Here is a 12,613-nt window from a genome sequence, read left to right as displayed (position 1 = left end):
ATTATGAATTAAGTAATAATTCCACAAAACCATTTGTTAAAATCAGCTAACAACATATCAATCATTATGTATGGTAATAACCAATTTTGGGGTGAAGGTGTTATAAAGTATAACAAATAGTTCAGAGCAGTGATATTTAATTTAAAAAAAAAATGAAATAAAGTGTTTGAAGAACCTTCTGTCACTAAGCTGCCATCCAGAGCTGTAGCCTGGAAGTCACTTACAGACACCATAGAGCCACAATGTCATTGGCACCTGGCTGTACTGAAAATTAAAAACATGAGACTAAAGGGGTAAAAGGGATGTAAAAATGCAGCCAGTCCATGCCACTGCTGAGTGCGTGCCATTTCATAGCCATAATTTTAAGAGATCAGAAGGGGGAAAAAATGAAGCCCAATAAAAATGGAAAATGTTAGATTAATGACACAGTCATTAAAATAAAAAAGGTGGAGTTATATGAGGAATGGATCTTATTTGAGTTATTGAAATTAAACAAGTTATTGTAACAATCATTCTAAAAATCACATTTTACTAAGCGCAAAGAAGGAAGACAAAAAATAGAAATCTTCATGGGAATATTTCAAATTGTCAGTGGCTTTAAAAAAGTGATTTAAGATTTTGTCTTGTATCTTCTCTTTCAATTTTAGAATTTTAGTTGCCATATATTATAATGGTATTTTAGCTATAAAAGTAGTTTTCCACTCACTGTTCTCTTGCCTTTCAAGGAGACAAACAGTTTTTCTTTCCTCTAAATGAGCACAATAAAATGGGTAAGCTGTCTGGGGAAAAAGAATCCAGACAAACTGGTGGTATAAAGCTCAACAGAAAAATGTGGTACAGAGAAGAGGCGATCTAAAGCATGTTTACTGTATGCCATGCAATTTATTCTACTAGTCATGTTAGAATAAGAGTTTCTCACTGCTGAGTTATCGTTAGGTTTTGTTCAAAAGCAAACCCATTGTTACTGCTGTCCCTGACGCTGAACCTTAAAGAAAGCAGGGAAGAAAAATCTGCATGCAGAAGTATATCATAAAAATAGTAATACTGTAATAAATACTAGTTAAACAGGAAATCTTAAAACCTTAGGCCAGATTCTGCTAATATGCCCTACAAACCTGCTTATATAAGTTCCGTGTGTCTCTCTCTATATTTTAGTAGACTAATTTTCAGCACCTCAGCAAGTATTCTTCCATCTTTTTGCAAACCTTCCTGATGTATCAATAGAACTACCAGTTATGAAAAGGTTGATATCAAGAGCCAGCTAAATCAAAAATAGAATAAAAATGCAAACTATGGATGCATTTACAAGAACCAAAGCTTCACAAGATTTTCCTCTCCCTAGCTGATGTAGGGAAACCAACAGATTGTCTTTCTGTCAGGCAAACCCTGATGGAGATAAATGTAAAGGCTGGAGTGCACGCCTAATTTTTACACACAAGCTGGAACCAGACCATGGATTTATGATTCAAGGCAACCAGATTTCTCCTTGTGCACTCTTACACACTGCTGTTGCGCTCAGTCCATCTTGTTTAAATGCCTTTAAAACCAAACACAGGCTCTGCCTCCACCTCCTACTAATTATATACTTTTTTGTTTGAAGAAGCAAGCCCTTTATTGCTCATAATTTCAGCTATCACTTGCTTGGGCACCTTCTACAGATCAATAGCACATAGTTAAGTGGATGAAAAGGCTAAATGTGATTGTCATTTGCAATTCAAGGTTGTGCATTTCTCCCCCTCCCCAGCCCCCGTCACCTTAAACTTTAAAAGTGCTGCACTTTGGTTTAATTTTAGAATACTAAATTCCTGTTGCAGGTATACAGTAGCTGCACATTTAAAGCTTTTTGTCTTAAATATCTGTCATTTTTTAAGGCCAGAATACTGGCATAGGTTATAATAAAAACTAGCGTCCAACCTGCAATTTTACAGATTCCATTGCTGGTGGCCATACATCTTTGATGGCAAAACTACATTGGTTGTAGCGCCATAAAATCAATAAATATTAACCTTTTCTGACACTTTCTGCACGGATGCTTTATCAGTCGCTGTCAGATGATAGAACAGTCAGTGATGTACTGTATTTTTCAGTTCAGAATCTATACCAAACTAAGAAATCAATGCAGATTAACAAGCCTTTAAATACAAAAATTGGCAATGAAATTTTGGTTCTATATGATAAAAATTAAACCAAATCATAATACTAAAGAACGATAAATTTGTTACAGATACATCTAGCAATGTGTGAAATACAAATACAGTATTGTTATGGCAAAATAATGACAGCAATGAAATAAATTCAGTTTTATATTTCATGACTGACATATCTACTACAGCTTATAGAATAAAAAATTTATCCAATTATACAAATCCTGTATCTCAATATTGTTTAGAAACTCACAGTCCTTACCTTGCTGAGAGTAATCCATACCAGTTTAATACACTTAAAACTCTATTTCTAAACAATGTAAGCAAAAAAATAAAAATTTACCAGAAAGTGGAAAGCCACCGTTTAAGTTATCTCCTACCCTGTATAACTGTAGCAATAACCATGCATCTTAGAAGCCTAAGGCCTTTAATTATTGGAAAACATCTTGCTGTTTACAATCCATACTGTATCAGAGTACAGACTGAAGACTTGGATTGGTTTTATTTCTCCCTGTCCTGAACATTGTAATTTCTACTATATGACACTGTACTTGTTCACCAGAGCATTAGAAATTCTGCTTACTTATATGTCATTCAGGTGACATTTTTTATTAAAATATGAGTCAGTCAGATAACATGGCTTTTCCAAAACATTTCAGACTTCCTAAAAACTACAACAGTATCTTAGAAGCTTAGGACACGTTCTAATATTTCTTCACATATGGAATCTAGTAGTAAATCCTTGAACAAGACTGGCAATATGGGTCTATTTATAGTAAGAAATTCTTGACAAATGAGGACTATAATTTGGCTCTATTCATCCTATACAGCCGAAGTCTTTTAGAAGTTATCTGTAAATTTTAAATCTATTTTCATGTTTCTTTCTATCAATGCAGGTGGAGCAATGGCATATGGGTAACAATTACCTTCTCTCTGAAATAAGAGACAGTACCTGAAATACTAAAGTAAATTAGTAAAACCTATTGAAAATACAGACATTAATGTTCCATCAATCTTTGGACATATACGCCCTGTGAAGTCAGTAGTAGGTACACAACAGTATTTGGAGAAACACGGAACCACTTTGAGAAATGTAATGTAATGCTATGCTATGCAATGCAAGATAAATTCAAGTGCACTAGAAGCTTTATAAATATAAACTTTACAATTTAAACTGAAGTACAATTTTAAATTTACTGTTTCATTCTACAACATCTGTACTTGTGCATTAGCTAAGAGACCTACTTCTGCCAATCAGCATCAGGAGCAATCAGACTACAAATTCTATAATGATTTCTTTAAAAAACATTGGCAAAAATAACTTTATTCAGCTCAGTTTACCTATTAATGCTAATATGAAAGGATCTGCATTTATTTTGAAAATCCTAGAAAATCTTAGGAAAAGAAAGAAAGAATGGAAATTTTAAAAAAATGAATATGCCTAAAAGCCTCCCATGTCCAGTGGGGACATAAGATTAAAGCTTATTCCTGTGCATTGCACGGCAGACTCACTACAGAAAGAAGGCACTAACACTGCAGAGTGGGTGATCTTTAGGTTGTGAGCCGCTTATGCACCAGTACAGCCACCTATTGAAATCTGCTTCATGAGTCTGAGTTGCCTTACATTAAAGCATACCCCCAAAATCAATCTTCTTTTTCCCATTTTTGGTGAGAAGGTGGCAACAAAATTGAAGTACTTTCAGAATGAGGAGTCCTAGTCTCTCCATCAAAGTATCATTAGCTCCCTCTGCTTTCCTAAGATCCTCAGGAGCCTTATACTGGTTATACCAACTTATAACCATTTACTCTGTGTACTTGCATACTTTGTTAGTATCCCAAATCTAACCAAATCTTTCTGCAATTGGTGTCTCTTCTATTCCTCTCCTTTTTTTTTTTGTTGCATATCAGTCATCAGATATAGAATCAGCTTTATTCAACAAAAAGGCTCAGTTTTTTGTTAATTCTAGAATTATTGTTTTTTATAATTTTAAAATTGATATCTCAAGACATTCCAAGAAATATATTTAATCGGTCTCTTCCGTAGCTCAAAGGTTTGCAGGAAACAGCATATGCAACGAAAAAACCCACACGGCTACAACAGAGAACAGAGGATTGCATTCCCATCTTAGCCCTACTAATTTATACTACAAGTAAGGCCGTACTGAACTACAGATAATTGAGATTTCATGATTTTCATGCGCTGATAAACCTCTGACTTCATATTTTCAGGATTTTTGCTTGAGTAGGTGGAAGCAAGCAAAAGCAGCTCAGAAAATTTTACTGACAATTTTGACAGTGGCTGAATTTGCTCAGAGGAAGGTGGATTACGAAAGAAAGGGTCAACAACCCTTTAGAACAGAATACCCAATATCAGAATACTGAATACTATTGGAACAGTAACAATTTACAGCTAAATCCTTACCACACAAGGCTAACTTGAGTCGACTTGCAGCAGCTTTATCCCACAGGCACTTCGTGGTTGTGACAGGCACCAATATGTGAGGACTCTAAATGTTTCACAATAGCTCCTCCTTTTCAATTTTACCTTATTCATACATTCTAGCAACTACTGAAACTATTTTACTAAGTGTACAATTGGTTGTTTAATAACCCGTAAGTTCAAATTGTTCAAATTCAGTTCTGAATTTCAGATATATATGCCAAATCCAAAATGTTTGCCTAAAACCTTTTGATGGCTCTTGAGATAACTTGATAATCAGTTTTATCTTTCTTTGCTATCAACAGATGCTTTTATTTTATGTTTCCTCTAGATACTATCACTTCAAAGTAGGTCAATTGTTTTAGATCTTCCAAAAACTGTTTTCTGAGAACTGCTATCTGCTACTACTTCTCAGACTTTGAATAAGAAGGACCGTTTTGGCAAGGTATGAAAGAGGTAGGGACCCAGTTTAGTATAAAGTATGGTAGATATCTTAATGCCTTCTTTGTAAAGACATTATATACTGTAATCCCAAACACTATAGAGCAACCAACTCTCCTTTAGCAACAGTATAACAACTACTAATCAAAAACTCTTCAATCAACAATAATCCAAGTTTCTGAAATGTTATTTAAGCAGGGATTGTGACAATCAATAACTAATCTTATTTAAATACTTGAGAAGTCCTCTTAACTACACTGGAGAAACCTGTCGAGCAACCCTGTCTCTGGATGTTGGACACCTCCTGCATTTCCCACACCCAAGCAACTGGACTTGCACCCTTTTAAACCAGTAGTTTTAAACCTTTCATCCAGGCCAGTGGAGGCCAAACCAGTCATCTATATTCTCTGAAGCTTTCAATAATGCTCAGGTTTCTATGCAATTTATATGAAAATTGTATTCACTTCAAGGTCCCTTTTTACTATCAGAGAAAATTTTATGAAAATCATACTGCAATGACTCAGAGAATAAAAACATCTGTATTAAATCTGCAGTGGTTACTTCAGTACAAACCATTTATTTGACATTAGATATTGATGAGCATGCACTCTTTGCAATAAATGCAAGACATGCATAAAATATCTTAAATTCAGAAGATGTACTTTCTGTCTTAGCATTTAGAAAAAGGGGTTCCCCCCTAACTGGCCCATTGGGAGTTAAGAGATATGATATCTGTCTCCATGGCTTTTTGACATGATACAAGAATTATAGACAGCCGACATGAGGTGTATTTATATGAGATATAGTTTCATATTACGCTCTTATATGTTCACCAAGAAAGTGAAGCAATCTTTCTTCTGTGAGACTTCTACCTATCTTCATTTTCTTTAGTGCAAACAGTTATAGACAAGCTCCTCTTTGAACTGATAATTTTTTAGAGGTCATTCAGCCCATAATTTCAGGTCCTAGTCACTATCCTGATGGTCCTTCTTAGGAAATTGGACCCAGTGGGAACGTTTTTTCCTTCTGCTTAGTCTATGGGTCAGCATTTTCCTTCCCTTGTACTTCTTAATTCCCTTAAGTGGCAATTATTTAAGGTACAGTTAGAGAAGGTGCAATCTACATTCATCCAATAAAACCTAAATATTAAAAAGGACAGAAAAATCCAGCATGGTTACTAAGGATATATGGGAGAGCATTTAGCATTTGAAAGGTACCAAAGATCTGGTAAATGAAAAGATGGAAAAAATTATGAAGAACTATTGCAAGTAAAATAGAAATTAGAAGTACAAAAGAACACGTGCATCAGACAGAAAAGGCATCCTACTTACAAAGGTCAAGATTCAGGATGCCATGTCAAGAAATTAATGGAAAGTCGGTGCAGCATATATTGGATTAATGAAAGCAAACAAAAAGAAAGTACAAAAGAAATTTTAAAAATCAGTATGGAATTGCAATGATTTGTGTTCATTGGAGCAATTGTTGCTGAGGGCTCTTCTCCTCACTCACGACCCAAAGTAGTAAAGCAGTGAGCACACAACTAACATTTTGATTCAGTCCTTCCATATCTATGTACTGGTTTTGGCTGAGGTAGTTAATTTCCTTCACAGTAGCTGGTATGTTTTGGATTTGAGTTGGAAACAGTGTCAGTGACACAGGGATATTTTCGTTATTGACAGTGCTTACACAGTGTCGAGGCCTTTTCTGCTTTTTACCCAACCCCACCAGCGAGGAGGCTGGGGGTGCACAAGGAGTTGGGAGGTGACACAGCCAGGACAGCTGACCCCAACTGACCCAAGGGACATTCCATACCATATGGTGTCATGTTCAGCATGTAAAGTGGAGGGAAGAAGAAGTAACTGGGGGGATGTTTGGAGTACTGGCATTTGTCTTCCCAAGTCACTGTTACGCATCATGGAGCCCAGCTTTTCCTGTAGATGGCTGAACACCTGCCTGCCCCTGGGAATGTGATGAATGAATTCCTTGTGTTGCTTAACCCATTAAACTGTTTTTATCTCAACCCACAAGCTTTCTCCCTTTTACCCTCCTGATTCTCTCCCCCATCCCTCCATTGGGGGTGATTGGTATGTGGTACATAGTTGCTGGCTGCAGTTAAACCACAACTTCAACATTTTTCTGATTCTGAAATTATTTGTTATTATTTGTGCAGTAATGAAAATTTGTGTAGCAAGCAAATAATTATATTGTGTAATTTACAAAAAAATTTAAAATTCAGATAATGACTTGCAAGCAGATTTACAAATATTAATCATTCAAGCTCTTTATCAAGAGTACTTTTAGTGCAGCTTATTGGGATACTAGTAACATCTCACAGGAAGAAAAAAATGTAAAGAGTCCTCTAAATAATGTCTAGCCACAGTGGAAAAGGCCAAGAAATGGTGGCATTATGTAGGCAAAATACATTCTGCTATGTTTATTTGAAACATGGTATCCATAGGTCTTGGAAGTACTGTTAGTTCAACTTTAGAAGTAAGGAAATAATTAATCTATAATGGAGATGCCACAGGTAAGTAATTTATTATTTAGGTTTATTTATAGATATTTATTATTTATATTTTCATATAAATCAAATTTATATAAAATTATATAAAAAATCAGCAATATCTAATTATTTAAAGTTTAACATAAAATAAAATATTAAATATTTATGCATTATCTATTATATATATAAAAATTCACAACACATTTTAAATCCAAATTTTCATTTTTTTCTTCAAGTTACACCTTACACTTTACATTTACTTTAATGAAAGTAAAAAATTAAGAGTTTTATATTTCTTAGAGCTCCAGAAAAACTTCCCTGGATGATATACTAAGAGATCTACTCTCAAAAGAGCTGCTTCTGATAGGAAAGCAATTTAAATCTTCAGAGTATAGGACAATCTCCACATAAGAACATCCTGAATTATTCCTAGATACTACACATGTTTATTTTTTATTCCTCCTGCAAGGTTAGTATCTTTCTTTTTGTTTGCTTGGAAAGTTTTCTTGATGACCCTCATATCCCATTTTTTGGTGTTTTTCTCAGAATTTTATTATGCTGATTTTCCCATACTACTATTTCCTTTTATTATTTATATTTGCCATATACTATTATGCACATGTATTTTCTGGCAGAATTAAATATTTTTGTCTTTCTAGATGGCTGTCGTGTCTTAAGGGCTTTCTTATACTTCTGCACTTAAATATTTCAGCCTTGCTTTAAAAGTTTTATGTTAGGATATCCTATTTTTAGCACTAAATAGGCAATAATATGTCTTGTTCTTCATGAAGGATATTTTATCTATTAGTATAATGAAATAGTAGCTTGGAGTAAGATTACCTCCTTTTCATCGGTGAACCAGACATCCTTGCAGAGGCAACAGACTTTGTGGATACCAGCAGAGATCCAGCATGTGGCTACCAATGCAATGCAAGGAATTTGCGAAGCAGATGCCCATTTGAGGGTGTTTTGATGGCAGATACAAGGTTGGCATCAGGGCTTCACAGAAAATTTCAGAACTGATGAGGGTTTTGGCCCCTTCCAGGTCAACCAAATGGCTCCCCACCTTGGAAACTAGAATGCCATAGGGAGGAACGACAGAAAAGGAGGCACACACTAATACCCAGAGCAAATGTTTAGACCTGGGCAAGAATTCAAGCTGCTGAGGAGTGAAAGCTCACACCACAAAAAATTAGTCGCCTAGTTACAACCTGATAGTTCTTCAGAAAGAAGTGACAGCTGTTAGGGAATCACCAGCGCAGGGGGCCGTGGACAGAAAGGCATTAAACAGAATGCGGGATTGTGACCACCTGTTATTGGTGCTACACACAATATGAAAACCCCTTGTGCGATAGCCCTGCACCTTATTGCCGACTCTGATGGAAGAATGGCACAAAGCATGACACCCCTTATACTTCTACTAATCGGAGGTACTAAGAGGTGTTCCAGACTTTGGTCTAGGCCATATTTTCCTTTTCATTTAAAACTATATTCTGAACACTTTTTTCTTTAGTGAGACTCATGGCTTTCACTCTTAGCTGAGAATACCACTCACTTAAAGGATGTAACTAATATTAATAGTGGTGTGCTTCGAATATTAGATGATGTAATATTTGCATCAAAATATTTCAACACCTTCTTTCATGTCACTCAGCAGCAATATATGCTGATTGTTCAGGAAAAGCAACTAAGGAACTATGAAAGGAGTCCCTATGCTCTTCAACAGCAGCAGAAAAAGCTACATAACAGAAAAAAAAGAAAAAAGAGAAAAAATACTTTCATGACCCCAATTTTTTTTCTACATCACTTGCTACCTGGAAAGCACCAACTCTGATGTCATGACCACTCAGATAAAAATACTAGCTATGGAATCTCTGCCAGGCATACAATGCTTTCTAATAGAAGACAGCTATAAAAATAAACAAATTACTTAGGTTTTTTTAAAACTCAGATTAATTTTTCCTGAAACACAATAATACGTAATCTACATACGTTATAAGGAACCTGGCTTTCTCCTTTACAAACAGAAAATCATTTATACTAGGTTTTTATTTCAAGCACACACTAAAATTATTATTCTTCACAAAAGAGGAAAGGGAGTGTCTGCCAATCAACTTGACATGCTATTGAAAGACTGGCACTAATAGCTATGACAAGAGCAAACCTATTTGAAGCAGAGCTGCTACTGCCTTTTTCTTTTTTTAAAGTATACCAGCCATCAAAAATAATGTTTTTATCTGACTAGAAACCCAAGCAATATTGCTGCTGTAAAAGCTTGCACCTGATTTGCCTATATCTAGCAATGACAATTTTAATATTGTTTCAAATGACAGCATTTAAAGTGTTTTATTTAAACAGTGATAAAGACTAGGAACGTTAACTATTCCAAGAAAAGTGTTAAATATGCTTGCACACAAAACTGTATATCCTTTATTTGGAGGCTTTACATCAGGTATGAATTACAAGGTGCATAAGTACTCAATTGACCTGCATTTCCATTGCTCCATTGATAAACAACATTTACTGATTTTATATTTTTGTAGTTTGATAAATTCAGAGAGCATAAGAGCAAACAGGCTTTTATTATTTAATTTTTCATATTTTTTTTTCAACTCTATATTTCCTACTAAAGAATCAGAAGATGCACAAGAAAGGATTAGAAAAAAAGAGGAAAATTTAAAAGTAGAAAAGCACTAGGATACTAGTATAATTGCTATATTATCAGGTTCTGTGTGTCCAATTCACATTCTGAATAAGTCTGCAGTTTCCACTTGGTAATACAGTTATACTTTGATAAAATCACATAATAGATCACACCATAACTTTTAGCAATCAATTTTTCCTCTTAATAATTTGATAAATGTAGCTGTCAAGTGGGATAAAGATCACAATTTTATTTGGGATTAACTATTTGAACTTTCAGAATTCCATTCATGAATATTGCAACTGTTACAACTGATAGGATCACAATTTTGTCCCTTGTTGATGATGTAATCATGCTGCAGGTTGCTAGTACAGCCCTGTTTCTCAAAAGCTAAAGAAACTGAACGAGAAACACGTAGCCTCTTGAAAAGTGCGATTAAAGTTCGCAAAAATACTTTTCAAGCACATATAAAAGAGACCTTAAAGTAAATTTTTCTCATTTTCACTGCTCTCTGGAAAGAACTAAAACATCCCCTAACTCTGTTTCCCTAATCTAAAAAAAAAAGATGTAAGATATGGGCCCAGTTTAGTGAACGGATGATTAATTGAACTGCCTTTTCATTGATTTCAGATTTCAGGAGCCAATAACACAGTACAGGAACTGCCAGGCAAAAGATCAGAATTTCATAACGATTCTTCAAACATATTAAACAAATAAATAAATGTATGTTCCAATGTATTTTATTAAGGGTTTAATGACATACCATAAAGAAACAGTTTAGGGAAGTGTATTACCACTCAGTCTCAAAGAGAATAAGATTTTAGCGCTGATGACAGGAATGTTGTCTCTCTGAGAAAGAACACTTTGGGGGCTTTCCTCAGCTACTCCATCGCTATCACAACACCCAAACACTTTAGATTCACAAACACAGCCCTTACCAAGAGGCTGTAGATTAAAACTATTTGACGAATTAAGAGCAGAAAGAACCAGTAGGTGACAGTCTGACTTCTGGTATATCAAAGCCCCACAAGTTTTGCAGTGAACCTAGCAACATTGAGCCCTCCTAAAACTGATTTTCCAGAAAGACATCCAGTCTTCTCAAGGCTCAAAGGAACAGAACAGGAATAATTTCTTCTGCTAGTTGCTGCCAGAGCTCAATTGACCTCATATTTAAGTGTTTGCACCTTGTTTCTCATTTCAATTTGTCTGACTACGCTTTCAGTAATTGATTTTACTTAGGCTTTTCTCAGCTAGACTAAGAGTAGCTCATGTCTGATATTTTCTCTCTGTGAAGCAACTCATACACTATAATCAAGTACCTATCTATCATTTGGTCATGAATTATGTAACTCTTCATGAACACTAAGCGTTCAATCACCACGTAGGCAGCCAACTGCCAAAACATAGTCATCACGATCTTTGTTCTGTGGATGCCCAACCCCAGAGGCACCTATAATTTTCATGGAGGCACAGGCACACAAAACTGTACTTCCAAGCATTCTCCAAAACATGTCTGTGCAGCACAGGGAAGCAGTTCACTCTTTTAGTTCTGCCAGGATCCATAAGAGTAAGCAATCCTCCACCCCTACTCACAAGGCCCTGCACGGCAGACTGTCCCAGAGCACGCTAGATAATTTGAGTGCTTTGCAAGCATAGTATCACTATCAAAAAAAACCCAAGGAAACAAAAACTTGCCAAGGAGCACAATGAATAGATCTGCCTTCACTGATTTTTTTTTTAAAGACTTCCAAGAAAGACTTTATATGACTGCTACTTCTAAATTAAACATCACCAAATTTCTGTTCAATGTCTTAAGCAGCTCCCTTATCACACGGTTGACCGTTGTGAAGCCGTTTTCAAACAAGACCATTGTGATTCAAACTGCATAGGCATTGCATCTGTTTTGCACATGAGGAAACCTGGACAAAAAGTAAGACCATTACATCTTTTGCTCATTGAAAAACTGGGTTATTCTGATTTCCTAGAGTAGTGTTCATTCTTGGAGATCAACTTCACATTTTACAGTGTAGCATGGAAATAACAATATTGAAAAAACCCCAGTATCATCACATAACTTTCAACATTATCACAAAACCAATAATGAGCAAACTGTTCCTCTTCTCTCTGAAGAGGTTTTTGCCTTATGACTAGTTTAGTATCCACAGAAGACTACCATGCACACTGTGAGGTGCAGTGGGCTCTGCAGCTATTGTAATAAAGGAGATGTTCAGCCATAGACATTACACTGTTCGGACATAAATAATGCATCATAATAGTATCATAATGTTTATAAGACAAGAGCTCCTAAATGATGAACATTTAGTTCAAACTGAAATTATCACTACCAAGTGATGCTGCTCCAATGCAGACAAAGCACTGAGAAAGACAGTTGGAGAACTGAGCCCTGGTGAGTTCTACTGCAGGTATGGGCTCTTCCCCTG

At 35.5% G+C, this 12,613-nt stretch overlaps 1 protein-coding gene across 3 annotated transcripts in view; it reads right to left on the bottom strand.

Moving 5' to 3' along the window:
* The window catches only part of ZNF407 (zinc finger protein 407), a 338,348-nt gene that overhangs the window by 85,406 nt on the left and 240,329 nt on the right, over positions 1 to 12,613 (bottom strand). The gene's annotated exons all lie outside the window — the stretch shown is intronic.

Source organism: Neopelma chrysocephalum, unplaced genomic scaffold, assembly GCF_003984885.1.
Source record: "Neopelma chrysocephalum unplaced genomic scaffold, ASM398488v2 Primary Assembly neopelma1_22b, whole genome shotgun sequence".
NCBI lineage: Eukaryota > Metazoa > Chordata > Aves > Passeriformes > Pipridae > Neopelma > Neopelma chrysocephalum.
The sequence above is the reverse complement of the archived record's forward strand: the minus strand, read 5'-3'. Positions and strand labels throughout refer to the sequence as shown.